This window comes from Mastigoproctus giganteus, chromosome 10 (assembly GCF_048544385.1).
Source record: "Mastigoproctus giganteus isolate SK-2022 chromosome 10, ASM4854438v1, whole genome shotgun sequence".
Lineage (NCBI taxonomy): Eukaryota > Metazoa > Arthropoda > Arachnida > Uropygi > Thelyphonidae > Mastigoproctus > Mastigoproctus giganteus.
Window position 1 is genome coordinate 51,728,818 of NC_143584.1, and position 21,042 is coordinate 51,749,859.

Below are 21,042 nucleotides of genomic sequence, written 5' to 3' on the forward strand. Positions count from 1 at the left end.
CAATCCTCAAAACACAGGTCAAGGGATAATAGACAGGGCTTTAATTACTCCTATTTGAGGCTTTTGGGTTTTCAATTAAAAAAAAAATATGTACCAGGTACATAATGATTTGCTGCCCCTCTACTCTGAGACTGATAGTGTCACTGATAATGTCACAGCGGCAGCCGTTAAAAACGTCTTTACTGCAGGAACTCAGTAAATCAAACTGGTACAGTAAAATACTACAGGAACTCAGTTATGAAACTGGTACAGTAAAATAAAACATCATGAAACGGGTATAGTAAAATAAAACATTATGAAACTGGTACAGTAAAATAAATAAAAAAGTATTGCTGCATCATTTTTATTGAAAAAATTATTTCAGTACAATGAAAAACAATAAATGGAATTTTTCATTTACTAGTGTACAATGAAATAATTCTTATAAAATATATATTATAATAATACAAAAATTATTGGGCTATGGTAACTGAAATAAGATATATAATTTTGGCACTCAAATGATTTTAATTCCCTAGTGAATACTCCATCAATTGTCATTCCATTACATGTAGCATTTACTAAATTATTTGACTTAATATCTGAATTGAAGACATCTTTCATAAATTTACAAAACTTCTTTCCAGCCTCAGAATTTAATTCTAGATTGAAATCACTAGCAAGAACTATAGGTATACGATCCATTGGCTCTTCCAATAATTTTGCACCTTCAATGGAATACGGCATAAAATTCTTGTTTATGAATTTTTGAATTATATCTAACGACATCCCTGGAGTGATGTATATGGCAACAGTGTAAATAGATTGACTATTGAATTTGCATAAAGATCCACAAACGTTTCCAATTTCATCTGATACCACTGTCGCATTATTGCTATTATATGTTGTGCCGATGATAGTTGAACCTTCACGTTGATATATCACAACACCACCACTATGAACATCCGACCTTTTAAATTGAGTCACACATTGGAATGGTTTAAGTAATATATGTTCATCATTATCCAACCACGTTTAACTTAATATCAATATTTTGGATTGCTGTAAGATTGTGTCTGTTTCGATATCTTGAACATGGGCCCATAAACTTTGTACGTTCATTGACGATATAGATATACCACTTTGTATGAAATCTTGCAGTTCATCCTGTAGAGATGGTAGCTTATTATATTTCAAGTGATCTAGTTCAGCATGAAGTTCTATATTATTAGTAGCTTTACCCTGGTGAAATGTGAAATTGTCGTGGGGATTTGTATTATATAAACCTTGCAATAAGGTCACTCGAGATAACGCCACGTATACAAGTTGCTGTTGATGATCTTTCTCATAATTATATACAACTTTGTCGAAGGTCCCTCCTTGAGATTTATGTATAGTTGAAAGCATAAGCAGATACTAAAGGAAATTGTACATGTTAATTTCCTATTGTTCTTGAATGGAATCGTAGTTGATCGTTTTATAATAGGTATGGATACTAGGTAAATGTCTATCTTTCGCATATTGTATATAACGAGATTGATGGTTACGTCCTATTTTTGACTCAGGAAATTTCATCCATACTTATTTAATTGTTTCCTCGTCCTCAAATTTGAAATATACTAAAGTACCAATTGCACCATTTACCAATCCATCGACCACATCTATATTTGTAGTAATCATGTACAATAATGATAGAATGTATGGAAGTCCTGCAGTTACAGTCACTGACATTTTAAGAATTTTATTTTGCATACTTGTTAAAATTGTTCTTCAGAATGATATCTTTGGTATAAATCTTGTGGAACCACTTCATGGGTTTCATCTGCAACTAAAGCATTTGTATTATAGGCATTTGCTTCACTATTTCTTAAAAATAGTTGAATCCATTGTGGACATAAATTAGTAACATCTTTGGTAATAAATCTCGATTCTATAATTTTAAGTTCATCTGGTAATAACACTTCTCCATTGCCTATTTTTATAAGAATTTTATAAAATGTACTATTGAACTGTTGAACAACTTGTACTAATTCATGAAATTGTACTGAATGCCATAATTCTGGAGCAATCAATGAGTTCTTCAGGCATTTATATATAGGCATTTATGTATGCACGCACTAGAGGCAATTTCATATTTATCAATCATATTTATCGTATTTTATTTTATAAATTTCATATTTATCATATTTTATTTTATCAATTTCATATTTATTAAAAATACTATCTTTCCATATATCCAAAGACTCACTATCAACTTGTTCATCCAATTCAGCTAATGTGCCAATAAAATCCAAACCAACCAACTAATCCAATTCAGCTGTTGATTTACGTAATTTCTGACGCTCATGTGGCCATACTGTTGGCACATATTCAATTACTCTTGGAGACATGGGAATTGGGTATCATAATAAATACCAAGCTGCCTCTTGTGAATTAATCTCCACAGAATTCAATACATCTACACTTAATTCTCGTGTCAGATCAGTTATATCCATATCAGGATATTCTTCTTGTAGCTCTATAATTTTCTGTTGCAGGTTGCTTATTCCTCTTTTAGTTTTATTCACATATTGAACTACATATGTTGCACATGAATATTCTTCTATGATAAATTGTAAATTCGAATTAGACTTGAGCAGTTCTAAAATCCAGGGATTGTAATTATTCATAAATTTCTGTTCTATCTTGCGTTTAAGAAATGCACGCAGTCATTATTTAGATATTCTTCTTCTGATTGGCAGTGATTTGATTTAAGGAATTCTTCGAAATTAACATGATTATCCAGTTCTAATGAGTTGTGCATTTTATGATAAGCTGTTCTTCGATTGTCGTCTGTGGCCATCGGTATCAATATACGAGTTTGTGGCATTGGCCAAAAAAGTGCTTCAAATCGACATTTGCGTCGGTTTGCATTATTGTTTTTATAAAAGGTAAAAGTATGTTTATGTTACTGTAAATTTGAATAATCTGAAGTTTTCTCTATAGAACATAATGCACCTATCATTTGGATTGCTTCTTCCATCCCACCTTCTTTTTCTTCTAATGGTTCAGAGGGTGCATTGTTCATCCATAATAATATATGTGCATGTGGACTTCCTCAATGTTGAAATTCAATGTGTTTAAAGAAATTCACAACATAATATTTCCCAATTTTCGATTTTAAAATTTTGAGTATACTCAACAATTTTATTAAAGTATATGGCACATGTTATTGGATCTTCATTTATTTATGTAGCTCTTTCCATGTAAGGTAGATCCATAACTTCGTTAGTTGTAATTGCTCGTTTATATCTAAATTTGTGTAACATACATAGGAATATGGGCCATGTTAGTTTACATGCACTCAACATCAAGAATATTTTTAAATTTTCATGCATGTCCCAAATATATAGCTGGAAAAGAAAGATCTTCTGCATGTATATCAATTATGAAACTTGTTATAGATGATTTTTGACCCGGTGCTATCAATTATGAAACTTGTTGGAGATGATTTCTGACCCGGTGCTATCAATTATGAAACTTGTTGGAGATGATTTCTGACCCGGTGCTATCAATTATGAAACTTGTTGGAGATGATTAGCATTAGCATTAGCATTAGCATTAGTAGAGGCATTTGATGCAAGAAAGCAAGCTTATGCAGCATCAGCCAAAAAAAAAAAAAAAAAAAAAAAAAAAGTAACATAAATAAATAAAAATAACCACTTCCACTTCACCCCTCTGTTCGTTCGAAATACCTGTCCAGCTGAGCCTTAAACTTATTTAGGCTATCAACTTCCACGACAAGGGATGGAAGTCTGTTCCACCCACCAACCACCCGCTGGCTAAAGGCAAATTTCCGCACATCTATCCTACATCTGTCTTTCCTCAATTTGAATTTATGCCCTCTCAGGTGATTTTTCTGAGCTAGAGGAAGAATCCCATCAGCATTGAGCATGCTCAAACCATTCAAGGCTTTGTACACCTCTATCAGATCACCCCGCTGGTGCCTAGTTTCCAGACACTGTAATTTGCAAAACTTAAGCCTTTCTTCGTAAGAGAACCCCTTTGTCCCATTCACCAATCTAGTTGCCCTTCTCTGTACTCGTTCCAGCAGCTCTACATCCTTCCTGAAATAAGGCCTCCAGGCCTGTATACAGTACTCTAGGTGTGGCCTGACCATTGCCTTATACAAGGGAATAATCACCTCCTTATCCCTGCTAGAAAAATTCCTATATATCATTGACAATACACCATGAGCTACTCTTGCAGCTCGTCTGCACTGCTCAGAGAACTTCATATCTGCCTGCACCACCACCCCCAGGTCCCTTTCATTCTCTACCACTGTCAGTGTAGTACCACAGAGTTGATACGTTGCTCTGGGGTTGCTGTTTCCCATATGTAGTACTTTACATTTGTCAATGTTAAACTTCATTTGCCACCTCGAAGCCCATCTGCTCAACCTTTCCAAATCCTGTTGCAGCAGCATAGTGTCAGTAGTGTCCTTGACAACCCTGCCAACCTTCGTATCGTCTGCAAACTTGGACATTAAGCCTGATATACCATCATCAATATCATTTATAAATACAGAAAACAATAAAGGCCCCAATACTGAACCCTGAGGGACTCCACTAATAACATTAGTCCACGATGAGCAGTGTCCATTGATTACCACTCTCTGTCTTCTCCCCCTCAACCACCCCTTTATCCATAGCAGCAACTTGCCTCCAATGCCACACTGCTCCAATTTGTGCAGCAGTCTTCCATGTGCAACAGTATCAAAAGCCTTTCTAAGATCCAAGTATATAATATCAAAGTTATTCCCTGCATCCAGTTCTTTTGTGACTGCATCATAGTATCCAATCAAATTGGTCAGGCAAGACTTCCCCTTAACAAAACCATGCTGTGTCCTAGCTATAACTGAAGTCTTGTCTAGATGATCCTGCAGTGCTTCTTTCACCAGTGCCTCCATTAATTTTACTGGAACAGAAGTTAAACTCACAGGTCTATAATTACTTGTGTCAGCCTTTGATCCCCCTTTGTGAATTGGGGTCACATTTGCACATCTCCAGTCAATGGGTACCTCCCCTGAGTCCAAGGAAGCTCTCGTAATTATGGCTAAGGGTTTGCTTACCTCCTTTGCTGCCTCCTTTAATATAACTGGATAGATCCCATCCACCCCAGGTGCCTTTCTTGTGTTTATCTTCAACAATTTCTCCTCCACTTTGCTCTCAGTTATTACAAGATTCTCTAGCTTACTGCTAGAGTTGAATACACCTCTGGCATTCCCCTCGCTGAATAACTCCTCATGTGTGAATGTCGATGCAAAATATTCATTTAGTTTGTTAGCTACCCGAGCAGGGTCATCAACAGTTGACCCATCGATCTCAAGTGGACCAATCTGATTCATCCCCTTCCTTCTAGAGTTTACATAAGTAAAGAACTCTTTGCTGTTTTTCTTCGCATCCCTTGCCAAGGATCTCTCATAATCTGCCTTCGCCTGCCTAACCTCCTTTGTAACTTGGTTACAGATCAACTTGTATCTATCATAGGTGTCCGTGTCATGTGTTAATTTGTATGTATCCCATGCATTTTTCTTCTCTGCCATATGCCTCATTAGTTCATCTGACAACCATTTAGGCCTAAACCTTGAACAATATTTCTTAGTTGGTATGTAAAGCCTAGTAGCTTCCACGATAAGTTCTTTGAATGCTTCCCATTTTGAATTTGCTGTTGGCAATATCATCAGTTGATCCCACTGTATAGAATTTAAATACTGTCTCAGTCCATTGTAGTCGCCTTTACGAAAGCAATACCCCTTCCCTTTACCCCTAATGGTAGTTACCTCTTTGAGTAACTCCCACTTCAGCACACTGTGATCACTGCCACCAAGTGGTTCATTTATCTGCAGATTCTTAATGCATGAAGAATCACTACTGATAATCAAATCAAGAGTATTACTCCCTCTAGTTGCCTCCCGAACATGCTGATGTAGAAAACAATCATCCAATAAATCCACAAAAGCCTTGCTACTGTGTGAGTGACCAGCCCCCAAATTCCAGTCAATATCTGGGAAATTAAAATCCCCCATTATAAGACTCTCTGATTTACTGGCCCACTCTATTTCTCCGAACAGTTTCTTATTATACTCATCAGAGTCATTAGGCCTATAGCACACTCCTACTCTCAATTTTGATCTCCCAATGCTTATGTCACACCAAACTGACTCGACACTGCACTGTCCAGCGATGTCGACTGGCTTCACTTCCTTGGATTTTATGTGTTTTTTAACTAATAGCATAACCCCTCCTCCCTTCCTATCCTGTCTATCCTTTCTGTAGACATTGTACTCCCCAAATTCCAGTTCTGCATTTCTTATATCTGTGTGACACCACGTCTCTGAAATCCCCACAATATCTGCCTTTGATGTTTTGAGCAATACCTCAAATTCATCAAATTTATTTACTAAACTCCTAGCATTGGTGTACACACAAGTATACATGCACCTGTTCTTTTTCTTAGCTACCCTAACACAACCCATGTGTTTACTTGTACCCCAATGATTCCCAGCAGTCTCTGAAATATCCTGCATCTTATTTTCCAGGCTGCGGCTCATTCCAATAGAAGCAGTGCAAGAATCACTTTCACCTCTGCCAGTGGCTACTGTTAATCTATTATTCCTTGTATCCCCCCAATCTAGCAGTTTTCCGACCCACCTAACATTGCCTCGATAGCATCAGCAAACATTCTTGCACCCTTTCTATTTAAGTGTATCCCATCCCTGTAGAAGCAGTCTCTCCTGTTAACAAGTACAGACCAGGCTGAAAAAAATTCTACCCCTTGAGCCCTGCACAATCTTTCCAGGGCCGAATTGATTGACAGGGCTCTCATCATATACTCCCTCCTATCGTGTCTGGGCAGAATTGCAGACACTTTCAATGTCAACCCTAATTCACGGCTTTTTTTCATCAGTGACCTGTACTTGTCAAGTAATTCCGCCGGTCTCCTACTCTTAATGTCATTAGTGCCAACGTGTACAACTATATCACCTTTTGTGCCCTTAAAAGATGATATCCGCTCTACAACGTCATCAACTTTTGCCCCTGGCAGACATACCCTGGTCCTATTCCACCTATCCTTTTTACAAAGCATGTTTCCCGTTTCCCTGACAATAGAGTCACCAACAACTACTAGTTCCTTTGGGACCAGCGCATTCTGCCTTGGGGGTTGCCGCTGTGTTCCGCGATGACCAAGTGCAAGCTCTGGCATTGGTGTGGGCAGCTGAGAGCTTGATGGGCCCCTCACTTGTAATCCTTCGAGGGCATCCACCCTATCCTTCAAGCTCTCATATAGGCCCATAACAACGCTGAGTTGTCGCCTTATCTCCTTACACTCCTTGCATCGCACACACACACAAAGACATCCCCCATGGCAGTATCATGTCCCATACTTGACTGCTCCGCAAACATCAAGCAAATAGTGCATCTTACAAGGCTGTGATTCAGAGGACAACTGCCCCCCTCAGTTCTCCCCTGGGCCACAGCATTCCCATTAACTTGAGCCCTTTGCTTTGCTGCTCTGGTTTGAGTCATGATTTAGATTTACTTTCAATAAAATTTCAATTTCTGTACAAAATTAAATCCTAAACTTGTATCCAAACACAGTTACAACGCTATATTTATGTTTCAGTAACGAGTGTTATCTACGAAATATTTACGTTTCAGTAACGAGTGTTATCTGCGAAATCCCTTTATATAACTTTCGTATCAAGTTATGTATTAATTATTTGTTTTTACTAATTATTTATGTTACGTAACCTAAGTGGTTATATGTATAATTAATTATGTTAAATAAAATTAATTATATTACGTTTGTAATCTAAGTCGTTATATGTATTTATTTAAACGTACAATTTAACTGCTAACGAAGTTCAACTAACGCTATCTAGTACGGTATATCGTATCACAAAGGCGGGAAAATTACGAACGGTTAGCGGAGTTGAAACACGTGGAAACCTTTACCGATACTTTTATGCAATTACAAGGCCGAGTAAAGAATAAATACACCAAATTAATCAGAAAATCACAAAATAATGTTATACTACTAAATTTAAATCAAAAGTTTTAGAAAAACAATAATTTCAAATCAATAAATAAGAAAAATCCACTTAGCGGCTTTGAAAACGACCGTCTCTGTGATTTGTGACCCGGTGCTATACATAAATATTTATCTTCAGACCATAATAATGTTTGTTGTTGAATTAACAACAAACATTTTCATCATTGTTGACAGGTTCCACAATTTCATAAGAACGTTCCTATTCACTGTCATCATAGTGAAGAGGAACATTCACTATCATCATAGTGAGTGACGATTTCATCCAAGAAATCGTCACTCACTTTTATGGTGTAGAATTTATACAAAGGTGAATTTATCAAATACCGTAACCATATTTTCACTATTTTCTTCTGCACGCATCCTTTTAGATATGATGATTTATGTATATGTGTACATTAATGGCATAATTGTCATTTAATTCTCTAAGTAATTTATGTACCATCACATTTACGTTAACAGGTACATTTATTCCTTGTCCAATGATCCCATATTCATAACGTAAATGACAAATTTGCTTAAAGGGTATGTAAACACTCCGTTACAACATCCAGTGGAGGCAAATGAGTAGGACATGTTGGATATATAAATCCATTTGACGTGGCCATACTTGGTATCCGTCCCTCTTTTAATGAAGTATGACATGTATTACATGTCATGACTGTTTGTTTGTTTGTTTGTTATTTGGTTTTTAGGAGCATTAGCAGCTAAGGCCATATTGCTCCAGGGATATGCGGTGGTCATTCCCTGATCTTTCCGCATCCTCCGTATTTGGTGGCTCACGGGCTCGAACCCCGGTCTAATCAAGAAGCGTGTGCTATGCACTGCTGCTCCTGCCCACCTGGCTACGAAGGCACCAACATGTCATGAAAGTACTCACTTCTTGTAAAGGAAATTTATTTTTAAGTAATTCATATGAAGTTGTTGGAAATGGTTTCAAATCTAATTGAAACCATAAATGATCACATTACAACTAAATCCAAATGGATTTTTGTACACTAGTTTTTCAAACTCACTGTCAGCTTGACAGTGACACTATAGGGATGTAATCAGGAATCTCATTATTAGCCATTTCTAATTTCGCTTTTTTTCGTGCACAATATTCCTTCATTCGTTCTGCTGGAGTTTTAGATTCCCGATAAGCATCAGGCATAGTAGAACTCTGTTGTTGACAAGTATCAGGCATAGTAGAACTCTGTGGTTGACAAGTATCAGGCATAGTAGAACTCTGTGGTTGAATTTCATTATGATTCGGAATAGTTTGAATTTCTAATTTCCTTTTCTTCTGTTCACGATATTCCTTCATTATTTCAGCTCGAGTTTTTTTGGGTGCAGTTTGAGAAGTCCCAGGCATAACGAAACACTCTTGTTGAATTTCATCTGGATTCACATTTCTGTCTACTTTCCTTTTCTTTCTTTCACGATATTCCTTCATCTTTTGAACTTGAGTTTTCTTGTGGGCAGTTTCAGAAGTTCCAGGCACAGTGGAACACTCTTGTTGAATTTCATCTAGATTCACATTTCTGTCCAACTTACCTTTCTTTCTTTCATGATATTCCTTCGAATGCTGTGCTGTAGATTTTGGTACAGTCACTCGCTTATTAATCCTTATGCTGATATAACGTAGCGCATCACTTTTCAATTGTACTTGTTGCGTCACTGCACGCAACAAGTACAATGCATGCACCCAAGAAAACATGTTTTTAACATCAAGTACAATGCATGCACATCGAGTTATATAACAATTTCTAGGCAACATAATGCTTTTTTCCAAATAATGCCGGTAAAGATGTTCAAAACACCATATGAGTTATACCATAATACCAAGTTAACTTCTTTTCCACTGTGTGGGACCCCCCCCCCCCAATGGGACTGTTGGTCAACAATTTAAATGTGGTATAGGCACTTCTAATTCTAACTGGTTTTAAATGAGTAAGTTGTCTGTGTTTTCTTGTGGCTTATATGACCACATTGATGAAATTTCTGCTTACATGACCATACTGATGAAATTTCTGCTTATATGACCACATTCATCGGTGAAGACAGGATATTAGAGCTGGAAAAGGAATTAGAAAATGTGAATTGGAATATCATCAGTTTGGCTGAAACAAAAAGAAGAAGAAATGAATCACTTATAAGTTTATCAAGTGGAAATCTGCTGTACACCAATGGAAACAGTGAAAGGAGTGAAGGTGGAGTTGGGTTTCTGGTCCATAAAGATTTTAAAAACAACATTTTGGAATTCAAAAGTACATCACCAAGGGTGTCAACACTAATACTCAAGATTTCTAAGAGGTACAAGCTAAAGATTATAATGATTTATGCACCAACATCGAGCCATGATGATGAAGAGGTTGAATAAATGTACACCGAAATTGAGAGTCTTCTAGATGAGCAGAAAACCCACTACACTATTATTATGGGGGACTTCAATGCTAAGGTTGGAAAAAGACAAAACAGTGCAGAAAGGTGAACTATACGAAATTTTGGAATTGGTGAAAGACTTGTGGAATTTGCAGAATCTCAAGGACTGTCAGTAATGAACACTTTTTTCAAGAAAAGGGTGACAGAAAGTGGAAATGGAAGAGTCCAAATGGATTAACTACTAATGAAATTGACTTCATCCTCACTAACAGAAGATATATTGTGAATGATGTTACTGTCCTGAATAAGGTAAATGTTGGAAGTGATCACAGAATGGTAAGATGTACACTTGATATAGATGTAGGAAAGGAAAGGAAACAACTGACTCAAGTAAATAATACAATGGTCTTTGAGATAACACAAGAGGAGAAAAAGCAGTATGTACTGAAACTTAAGAACAAGTTTGAGCTTCTGCAGACTGCTCAGGACCAAGATATCGACGAAGAATATTACAACTTTCTGAAAGTGATAAAGCCCAAGAAACCTATAGGGAAAAATATATCCAAAGAAGAAAAAATTAGTCAAGAAGCACTTGTCATGATGAACCGAAGACGACAAATGAAGAGCAAGAAAAACACTGACGGAGAAAATTGAGTATACTGAGTTATGCAAAGCCATTAGAAAGAGACTCAGAGAATACATAAGAAGATTTAACACAAGAAAAGTAGAACAAGCATTAAGGGAAAACAAAGGATTTAAATCAGCAGCCATGAGCAGTAATACAGAAAGACAAATGATACTGAAACTGAAGAATAGCGATGGGATACTTATAAACAGCAGAGAAGGCATAATTCAAATAGCAGAAGATTTCTATAGAGAATTATAGAAGGAGCAGGGGAATGATGCCAGCAGTGGGGAAGATGGATTGCAAAGTAGCAACACATACGACATACCCGATATTCTTCCTGATGAGGTAGAACATGCATTGAAGAAAATGAAGAATCAGAAAGCCCCGGGGAAAGATGAAGTTACTGTAGAGTTGTTAAAATTGGGAGGAAGAGACATAACACAAAAACTGGCAAGGCTCTTTACAAAGTGTATTAGAAAAGGTGTGACACCTAAGCAGTGGAATAATGCAATCATAGTTTTGCTGCATAAGAAAGGAGATAAATCAGAAATTGGAAATTATGACCAATTAGCTTGTTATCCCACATCTACAAGTTGTTCACAAGGGTCATTAGTAACAGATTAGAAAGAATACTTGATGAGAATCAACCGAAAGAGCAAGCTGGCTTTAGGACAGGATTCTCAACTATGGATCACCTTCACATAATATCACAGCTAATGGAGAAAGCAAATGAATATATAACACCATTATGCCTGGCATTTGTGGATTATGAAAAGGCATTTGACTCCATACAGCATAAGGCAATGTTTCGGGCACTGGAAAGACAAGGCATAGATACCCCATATATTATGATTTTGAAGAAAATATATGAGAGTGCTACCTCCTTTATTAGACTAGACAAAGACAGTAGGAAATTTAAAATTGAGAAAGGAGTTTGACAAGGAGACACAATATCTCTGAAGCTGTTTACTGCTGCCCTTGAGGAAGCTTTCAGAAGATTAGACTGGTCACAGAAAGGAGTCAATGTGAACGGAAAGTACCTAAACCATTTACGATTTGCAGATGACATTGTGGTCATAAGCCACAATCCCAAAGAATTAGAGGAAAATCTTAATCAGTTATGCATTGTTAGTAAGGATTTTGGACTAAAGATGAATATGCTTAAAACAAAAGTAATGAAGAACAAGTATGCCACAGAAAGGGAAATAATGATTGAAGGAACAGTAATTGAAAAGGTGGAGTCATATACTTATCTGGGACAAGTTATTAGCTGTAATAATAATAAATGGCTGGAAGTCAAGAGAAGAATAAATTTTGGATGGATAGCATTCAGGAAATATAGTCACATACTGAAGAGCAATATCCCAGTTTGTCTGAAACGTAAAATAATGAACCAATGTATACTCCCCACCATGACTTATGGAAGTGAAACTTGGGCACTCACCAAAAGAATGGAAAAGAAGCTGAGAACTACACAGCGAAGAATGGAACGAATTATATTGGGAATCAGACTGTTAGATAAGAAGAGAAACACATGGATTAAGCAGCAAACTCAAGTAAAGGACATTCTTATCAAAACTAAAGAACTAAAATGGTCTTGGTCAGGACATACAGCTCGAAGACATGATGACAGATGGACAAAAAAAATAACAGAATGGTATCCAAGAGGAGCTAGAAGAAAACCTGGAAGACAAAGGTGGAGATGGATAGATGAAATTCATGAGTTTGTGGGTAGTAAATTTGGATGGCGAGCACTGGATGGCCAGTGCTCAAAACAGAAGGAACTGGAAAGTTGCTGGAGAGGCCGTCATCCTGCAGTGGATTGAAAATGGCTGATGATGACCACATTGATGAAATTTCTTCTTATATTTGACATAAGATAGAAATTGGTTTTATTTTCTTTGTTTATGTGCTGTGAAATAGGAATGTTGCTACTTTTTTAATCCAGTAATATTCATGCTCCAGTTTGAAACAAACGCAGTCTCATGGAACCTGACAGGTTGCAACTTTGTTTTTTGTTTCCAGAAAAAGTTTTTTTTTTTTTTTTTTTTTTTGCTGGTGGTGTAGTACTAGTATTTCTTCTTTTCTTATTACCTTGTAGTATAATTATTGTTTTTTAATAAAAAAATTGAATATTTAAAAATGCTGTGTTTTTTTAATTCTAATATATATATATATAATTTTACTACTGTAAGAGTGTATATGTACAATATAAGTGTTCTAAGTAAGACTACAGATCCATCCAAAAGAACACATGTATAATAAAACTTTAGCATAGAAGTATAAGAGTACAAAGTGAACCATTAGGCAAAAAGAACCTATAAAGACTAAGATAGCCTGTGCTGGTTACTTTGTTATACCCTATAAATAAACATATAATTAGCAATAAAATAAAATAAAATAAAATAAAATAATAATGCTTATGAGGCTAATTATTGATATACATTTTCCACTCTCATTTTACTACCTTTCCATTATTTCATAACAGATTATATATATATATATATATATATATATATATACAGGGTGTCTCAAAAATATTGGTACAAATGTTTAGGGGAGGTAGGTAACATCTAAAGGAATGTGAATAGCATAGGAACCCATAACCAGAAACGTCACCTTAAGTCGGGAGACGGCGCTGTTCATCAGTTCGCGAGAGGGAAAATTCCTGGTTTACTCATTCATTCACCACACGAAGAGCATGCATTAATATACGAACTGTGAGCTGGCAGACATGCACCTAGTGTGTGGATTAGCAGAGGGCAATGGACAAGCCGCTCAACGAATTTAAGGAGAACGCTTCCCAGACAGACATGTACCGGACCTCCATTTGTTGGTGCATGTGCATCAAAATTTGTGCGATTATGGGTCATTTAGAGGTAACAGGAGTAGTGTGGGCAGACCACGTTCGACGAGAACTCCCACCATGGAAGAAAGTATGTTGAATGCCGTACAGAATAATCCTACTACCAGCACACGTGCTGTTGCCTCTGCCTTAGGAGTGTCTCATTGCAGTGTACAGCAAGTCTGGCACCACGATTCCTTACACCCCTTTTATCTCCAAAGGGTTCATTTACTGCTTCCCCAAGATCATCCTGCACGTGTGGCTTTTGCGCAGTGGTTTCTCCAAGAAAGTGTTCAAGACTTGAATTTTCCAGCCTATGTTTTGTTCACGGATGAGGCTTATTTCACTCGGGAAGGCTTATTCAATCAGGAAGGCTTATTCAATCAGCACAATGCTCATATGTGGGCTCACGACAATGCACATGGTGTGCACCCCCATGCGGCGCAACATCGCTTCGCAATAAATGTGTGGGCAGGTATGGTCGGTCACTGCTTGGTCGGCCCATACCTGTTACCATCCCACATGAACTCCGCTTAATATTGGATCTTTCTTGAACAAGTTCTACCAGGGTTACTTGAAGATGTTCTAGCAAATGTGAGATGCAACATTTGATTTCAACATGACGGGGCGTCTGCCCATTATGGAAGGTGTGTTCGTGACCATTTGAACAGGCGTTTTGGGCGTCGATGGATTGGCTGTGGTGGACCCATTGCCTGGCCCCCACGCTCACCTGATTTATCGAGCCTTGATTTCTTTCTGTGGGAGGCACTCAAATCTATTGTGTATGAATTGCCTGTGGAGATGGCGCCTCCGTAGCCAGGTGGGAAGGAGCAGCAGTGCTTAGCACACGCTTCTTGATTAGACCGGGGTTCGAGCCCGTCACCACCAAATACGGAGGATGCGGAAAGGTCAGGGAATGACCACCGCATATTCCCGGAGCAATATGGCCTTAGTTGCTAATGCTCCTAAAAAAAAAAACCAAACCAAGCCTGTGGAGACAGAAATGGATCTTCTGGCGAGTCTCGTCTGCGCTGCTCCTACTGTCAAAGAAACTCCAGGTGTGTTCAACCGTGTCCGCCAATCCATGCTGCGTTGGTGTCACGCATGCATCGCGTCTCATGGTGGAACCTTTGAGCATCTGTTGTAACATCATGAAATGCATCCATCTCGTACTCCATTGTTAATATTATGTCAAATAAATGTTTGCCACTAATTACTGTCTTGTGTCATTTCTGCTTCTTGTGCCTCTTCTACTACTTTCGCGTGACGTTTCTGGTTATGGGTTCCTATGCAATTCACATTCCTTTAGATGTTACGTACCTCTCCTAAACGTTTGTACCAATATTTTTGAAACATCCTGTATATATTTATATATATATATGTTTTTATATATATATATATATATATATATATATATATATATATATATATATATATATATATATATATATATATATTAACATAATGAAGTAGTTAAAACATAAAAAATAGTACAAAATATAATACAAAAATTAAAAAAATAAATATAAAGCTATCATTAGAGGCAGCAAAATGCACATTCCTCCACATGATGACATGATGCCCAATGTATAACTGATATTAAATATATATCAAAATTAATGCCAGTAGTATGATACAACTGTTGAGCGAAAAATAATAAATTAAACATAATAATTAATGAACAGGGAGGGAGGGAGAAGAAAAGGTAAGACATAACCCTCATCATCAAGAAGGAAAGGGCTACCTACATGATCGATATAGCAGTGCCCAACACGAGCAACCTCCAGAAAACCTAAGAGGAAAAGATCAGTTGGTACACTGACCTAAGACAGGAAGTCAAAGAAAGGTGGCATGTGGAAAAAAGTAATGACCATTCCGTCACTGTGTCAACCACTGGCGTGGTGTTGAAGAGCCTTCATAAAACCCTAGAACAACAGGGCTTCCAGAGAACACTTATACTGAACTCCAGAAAGCTGCGATTCTGACCACCTGTAGGATAATATGAGAGTTAGCATTAGTTGAGGCATATAATGCAAGAAAGCAAGCTCATGCAGAATCAGCCAGAAAAAAAAAAAGAAGCTCCCATTTCACCCATCCATTCACTTCAAATGCCTGTCTAGCTCAGTCCTAAATTTATTTAATCTATCAACTTCCACAACAAGAGATGAAAGTCTATTCCAGCAATCAACTACCCACTAATTTGAGGCAAATTTCTGCACATTTATTCAGCAGCTGTCTTTCCTCAATTTGAATCTATGCCCCCTCAGGTTTATAAGAGAAAGAACCCCATCAGCATTGCGCTAGCTCAACCCATTCAAGGCCTTATACACCTCAATCAGATCACCTTGCAGATGCCTAGTCTACAGGCACAGCAATTTGTAGAACTTAAGCCTTTCTGGTAAGAGCACCCCCTTTGTTCCCCTCACCAATCTTGTTGCACTTTTTGTACTCATTCTAGAAAATCTACATCCTTCTTAAAATGAGGCCTCCAGATCTATACACAGTAATTAAGATGTGGCCTGACCATTGGCTTGTACAATGGGATAATCACCTCCTTGTCCCTTCCAGCAAAATTCCTATATATCATTGACAAGACTCCATGCTCTGCCCTGGCAGCCGTCTGCACTTGCCAGCAAACTTCATATCTGACTGGAAAAATATCCTCCAGGTCTTTTTCATTCTCCGCTTCCCTGAGTGTAGTACCACACAGTTGGTACGGTTCTCTTGGGTTACTGCTACTCATACATAGTACTTTGCATTTGTCAATGTTAAACTTCAGTTGCCACTTCTCAGCCCATTTGCGCACTTATCCAGATCCTGTTGCAGAAGTATACTGTTTTTACTGTCATTAACAACCCTGCCAATTTATCATCTGCAAACTTGGACATTAAGCCTGATATACCTGCATCAGTATCATTGATGAATACACAAAACAACGATGGACCCAGCACTGAACTTGCCGAACTCCACTGATAACATTAGTCCATGAAGAGCAGTGTTTTGTACAGCAATTTGTACAGCAGTCTTCCCTGTGCAACAGTAACAAAAGCTTTCCTGAAATTCAAATATATGATATCAAATTAATTTTTTGCATCCTGTTATTTGTGACCACATCATAGTATCCAATCAAATTGGTCAGACAACACTTCGCTTTAACAAACCCATGCTGTGTCTTAACTATTACTGCAGTCTTGTCTAGATAATCCTGGAATGCTTCTTTAACCAGTGATTCCATTATTTTCCTCGGAATACAAGTTAAACTAAAAGGTCTGTAGTTACTTGTGTCACTACATACCCTTTGTGAATTGGGGATACATTTGCATAACTTCAGTCGATGGGGACCTTCCCCAAGTCCAAGGAAGCCCTTAATATAACTGGATAGATCCCATCCACCCCAAGTGCCTTCCTTATGTTTGACTTCAACAATTTCTCCTCCACTTTGCTCTTAGTTCTTACAAAATCACTTAGCTCCCTGTTGGATTTTCATAAACCTCTGGCATTCCCCTCCTTGAATAACTCCTCATGTGTGAATGCACATGCAAAATACTCATTCAGTTTATCAGCTACCTGAGCATGATCATCAATAGTCAAACAATCTATGTTAAGTGGACCAATCGGATTCATACCTTTTCTTCTAGAGTTTACATAAGTAAAGAAGTCTTTGTGGTTTTTCTTTGCATCCTTTATCAAAGATTTCTCGTAATCTGCCTTTGTATACCTAACCTGCTTTGTGACTTGATTACAAACTACCTTATATAGCCATAGGCTTCTGTGTCACCTGATAATTTATATGCATTCCATGCATTTTTATTCTCTGCCACAAGCCTCACAATTCATCTGACATCCATATAGGCCTACACCTTGAACAGTATTTCTCGTTTGGTAGGAAAAGCTGTGTAGCGTCCAAGATTAACTCCCTGAAGGCTTCCCATTTAGAAATAACTGTTGGTAATATCATCAGTTAATCCCACCATATAGAATTTAAAAACTGTCTGAGATCACTGTAATCACCTTTACAAAAGCAAAAACCCTTCCCTTTACCCTTGATGGTAGTTACTTCTTTAAGTAAATCCCAGTACTCTGGGATTTACTTAAAGTACGCTGTGATCATTGTCACTCAGTGGTTCCTTTATCTGCAATTTCTTAATGAATGAATAATCACTGCTGATAATCAGATCAAGAATATTACTCCCTCTGTTTGCCTCTTGCATGTTGCTGTAGAAAACAGCCATCCAATAAATCCACAAAAGTCTTGCTAGTGTGCGTGTGATTAACCCAAATGTTCCAGTCAATATCTGGAAAGTTAAAATCGCCCATTATAATACATTCTGATTTACTGGCCCACTCTATTTCTCTGCACAATTGTTCATTATACTCATCAGAGTTATTAGGCATATAACACACATACCAAATCTCATTTTCTCTCTCCCAGTGCTTATGTCACACCACACTGACTCAACATTGCTTTGTCCACCAATGTCAATTGGATGCACTTCCTTAGATTTTATGTTTATTAACTAACAGCATAGCCCTCCACCCTTCTTGTCTATCCTTTCTGTACATTGTTCTCCTAAAATTCCAATTCTGCACTGCTTATATCTGTGTGACACCATGTCACTGATATCCCAACAGTATCTGCCTTTGATGTCTTGATCAGCGCAAGTATAGTTAATAAATTCATCAAATTTATTAACTATACTTCTAGCATTGGTGTACATGCAAGTATACATGCATGTACACCAAGAATAGGTGTACATGCATGTTACTAAGAATAGGAATCCTAACACAGCCCATGTATTTACTTGTTCCACGATGACTCCCAGCAGTCTTGGAAATCTCCAGCACCTTGCTTTCCTGGCTGCTGCTCATTCTAATAGATGCAGTGCACAAATCACTTTCGCCTCTGCCTGCAGCCACTGTTAATCTTTTTAAAGTTAGCAGTTTTCCGACCCACCTTACACTGCCTCGATAGAAATATTCTTGCATCCTTTCTATTTAAGTGTATCACATCCTTGTGGAAGCACTCTCCTGTTAACAAGCACAGACCATGCTGAAAAAAATTCTAACTCATAAATCTTGCACAATCTTGCCAGAGCCGAATTCATTGACAAGGCTCTCATCATATACTTCCTCCTATTGTGTCTGGGCAGTATTGAAGATATTTCAGTTTTCACCTTAGCTTGTGACTTTTTTTCAACATTGACCTGTACTTGTTAAGTAAATCTGCAGATCTCTTACTCTTAATTTAATTAGTGCCAACAAGTACAACAATATCACCTGTTTTGCCCTTAAAAGATGATATCTGCTCTACAATGTCATTCACTTTTACCCCTGGCAGATATACCCTAGTCCTGTTCCACCTATCCTTTTTCCATAATACAGGGTGATCCAAAAGTCAGTAAACAATTAAAGAATTGGTATTTCAGTGAATTTTTGACGTATGGTAACAAGATTAGCGCAGAAATGCATAGAATTACGTGGGTGTTTTCAAAAGAATGTCAAAATGATTTCCAGATATGTTCACGAGGTGGCGCTTGATCTGTAACACCACAAAGCACCTCATTATAGTAAATGTTGAATGTGGCAACCTTCGTTGTCGAGCACTGCCTGAAGATGAGTGACGACGTTATGGACAGCATGAAACAGCGTTTCTGGAGGTATCATTGATACCTGCCGTCATATAGTTTTTTAGCATTGCCAATGACGTTGGGTGATCTCTGTAAACCCGTGGCTTCAGGTAGCCCAATAACCAAAAATCGCAGGGTGTCAGGTTTGGAGATCTTGTTGGCCATTCATGCTGAAAGTGACGGCTTATCACTCGATGCTCTCCAAATGCCGAGAGTAACAGTTGTTTCACAAGAGAAGCAATATGGGGTGGTGCTCCATCCTATATGAATGTCACAAGATCCAAAGCTTGCCTTTCCCCCAGGCTAGAGATAACACAGTTTTGTAACAGGTCAGCATAATGCTGACCTGTGACAGTGACAGTTTCAAAACCAGAGCCACTGATTTCCTGAAATAAAAATGGCCCTATAACAAAAGAAGAGGTTAATCCACACCTCAACACACCGTTACTTTTGATGATGCAATGGAGTTTCCCTGTAAGCTCGAGAGTTTTCTGTCACCAAAGTTCTGCAATTGTGTGTGTTTACAGTGCCATTGAGAATGAAATGGGTTTAATTCGTCCACAAAACATTTGACAGCCAGTTGTCACGTTCTTCAATTCGCTGAAAGAATCATAATGCAAATGCTTCCTGCTTTGCAAAATCAGGGTGCCTAAGTTTTTGAAGGTATTGAATTTTGTACAGATATCTACGGAGGAATATTCTTAGTGCTCTCCACACAATCCCATATGGGACACCAGTTTGACGTGAAACTTCACGAGAGCTTGCTTCTCCATGTGAAGGCGCCTCCGTAGCCAGGTGGGAAGGAGCAGCAGTGCGTAGCACATGCTTCTTGAGTAGACCGGGGTTCGAGCCCGTCACCACCAAATACGGAGTATGCGGAAAGGTCAAGGAATGACCACCGGAGCAATATGGCCTTAGTTGCTAATGCTCCTAAAAACCAAATAACAAACAATCTCCATGTGATGATGATGCCATTAGAGTATCCATATCTTCCACACCTGCAGCCACAGTTGTAGCACACATTGATGGCCTTTCACTTCGTGGACGATCTTGTAACGAACCAGTTGTCTCAGATTTCTTAATCATCATCTTAGTCCTGCAACGGTCGTTGATCCTTTACCATGTCGCATACCTTCAGTTGACAGAAAGATCGCAAAGCTGGAGTTGCAGATTCAGCGTTAAGGTAATAACATTTCACCAACCGTGCTTTATCCAGTAATGATAACATGACCGCTTAGCTTCTTTTCTTTTTCTTTCCCAAACATTCACTAAACTGCTTAGCTGTGTTCTTACAGTGCCTTTATAGCAGACACTTGTGCAATGCCATTCATGATACAGTGCTATCTGGTGGACATATTTGGAACTAATTTTGACATTATTTCGAACACCCACATAATTCTATGCATTTTTGAGCTAATCTCATTACTATACGTCAAAAATTCACTGAAATAACGATTCTTTAATTGTTTACTGACTTTTGGATCACCCTGTTACCCATATCCCTGAAA

The 21,042-nt window shown here is 37.9% G+C and overlaps 1 protein-coding gene across 2 annotated transcripts in view; it reads left to right on the plus strand.

Moving 5' to 3' along the window:
• LOC150079033 (twitchin-like) overlaps positions 1–21,042 on the plus strand; it is a 2,795,346-nt gene that overhangs the window by 646,025 nt on the left and 2,128,279 nt on the right. The window lies entirely within an intron of this gene.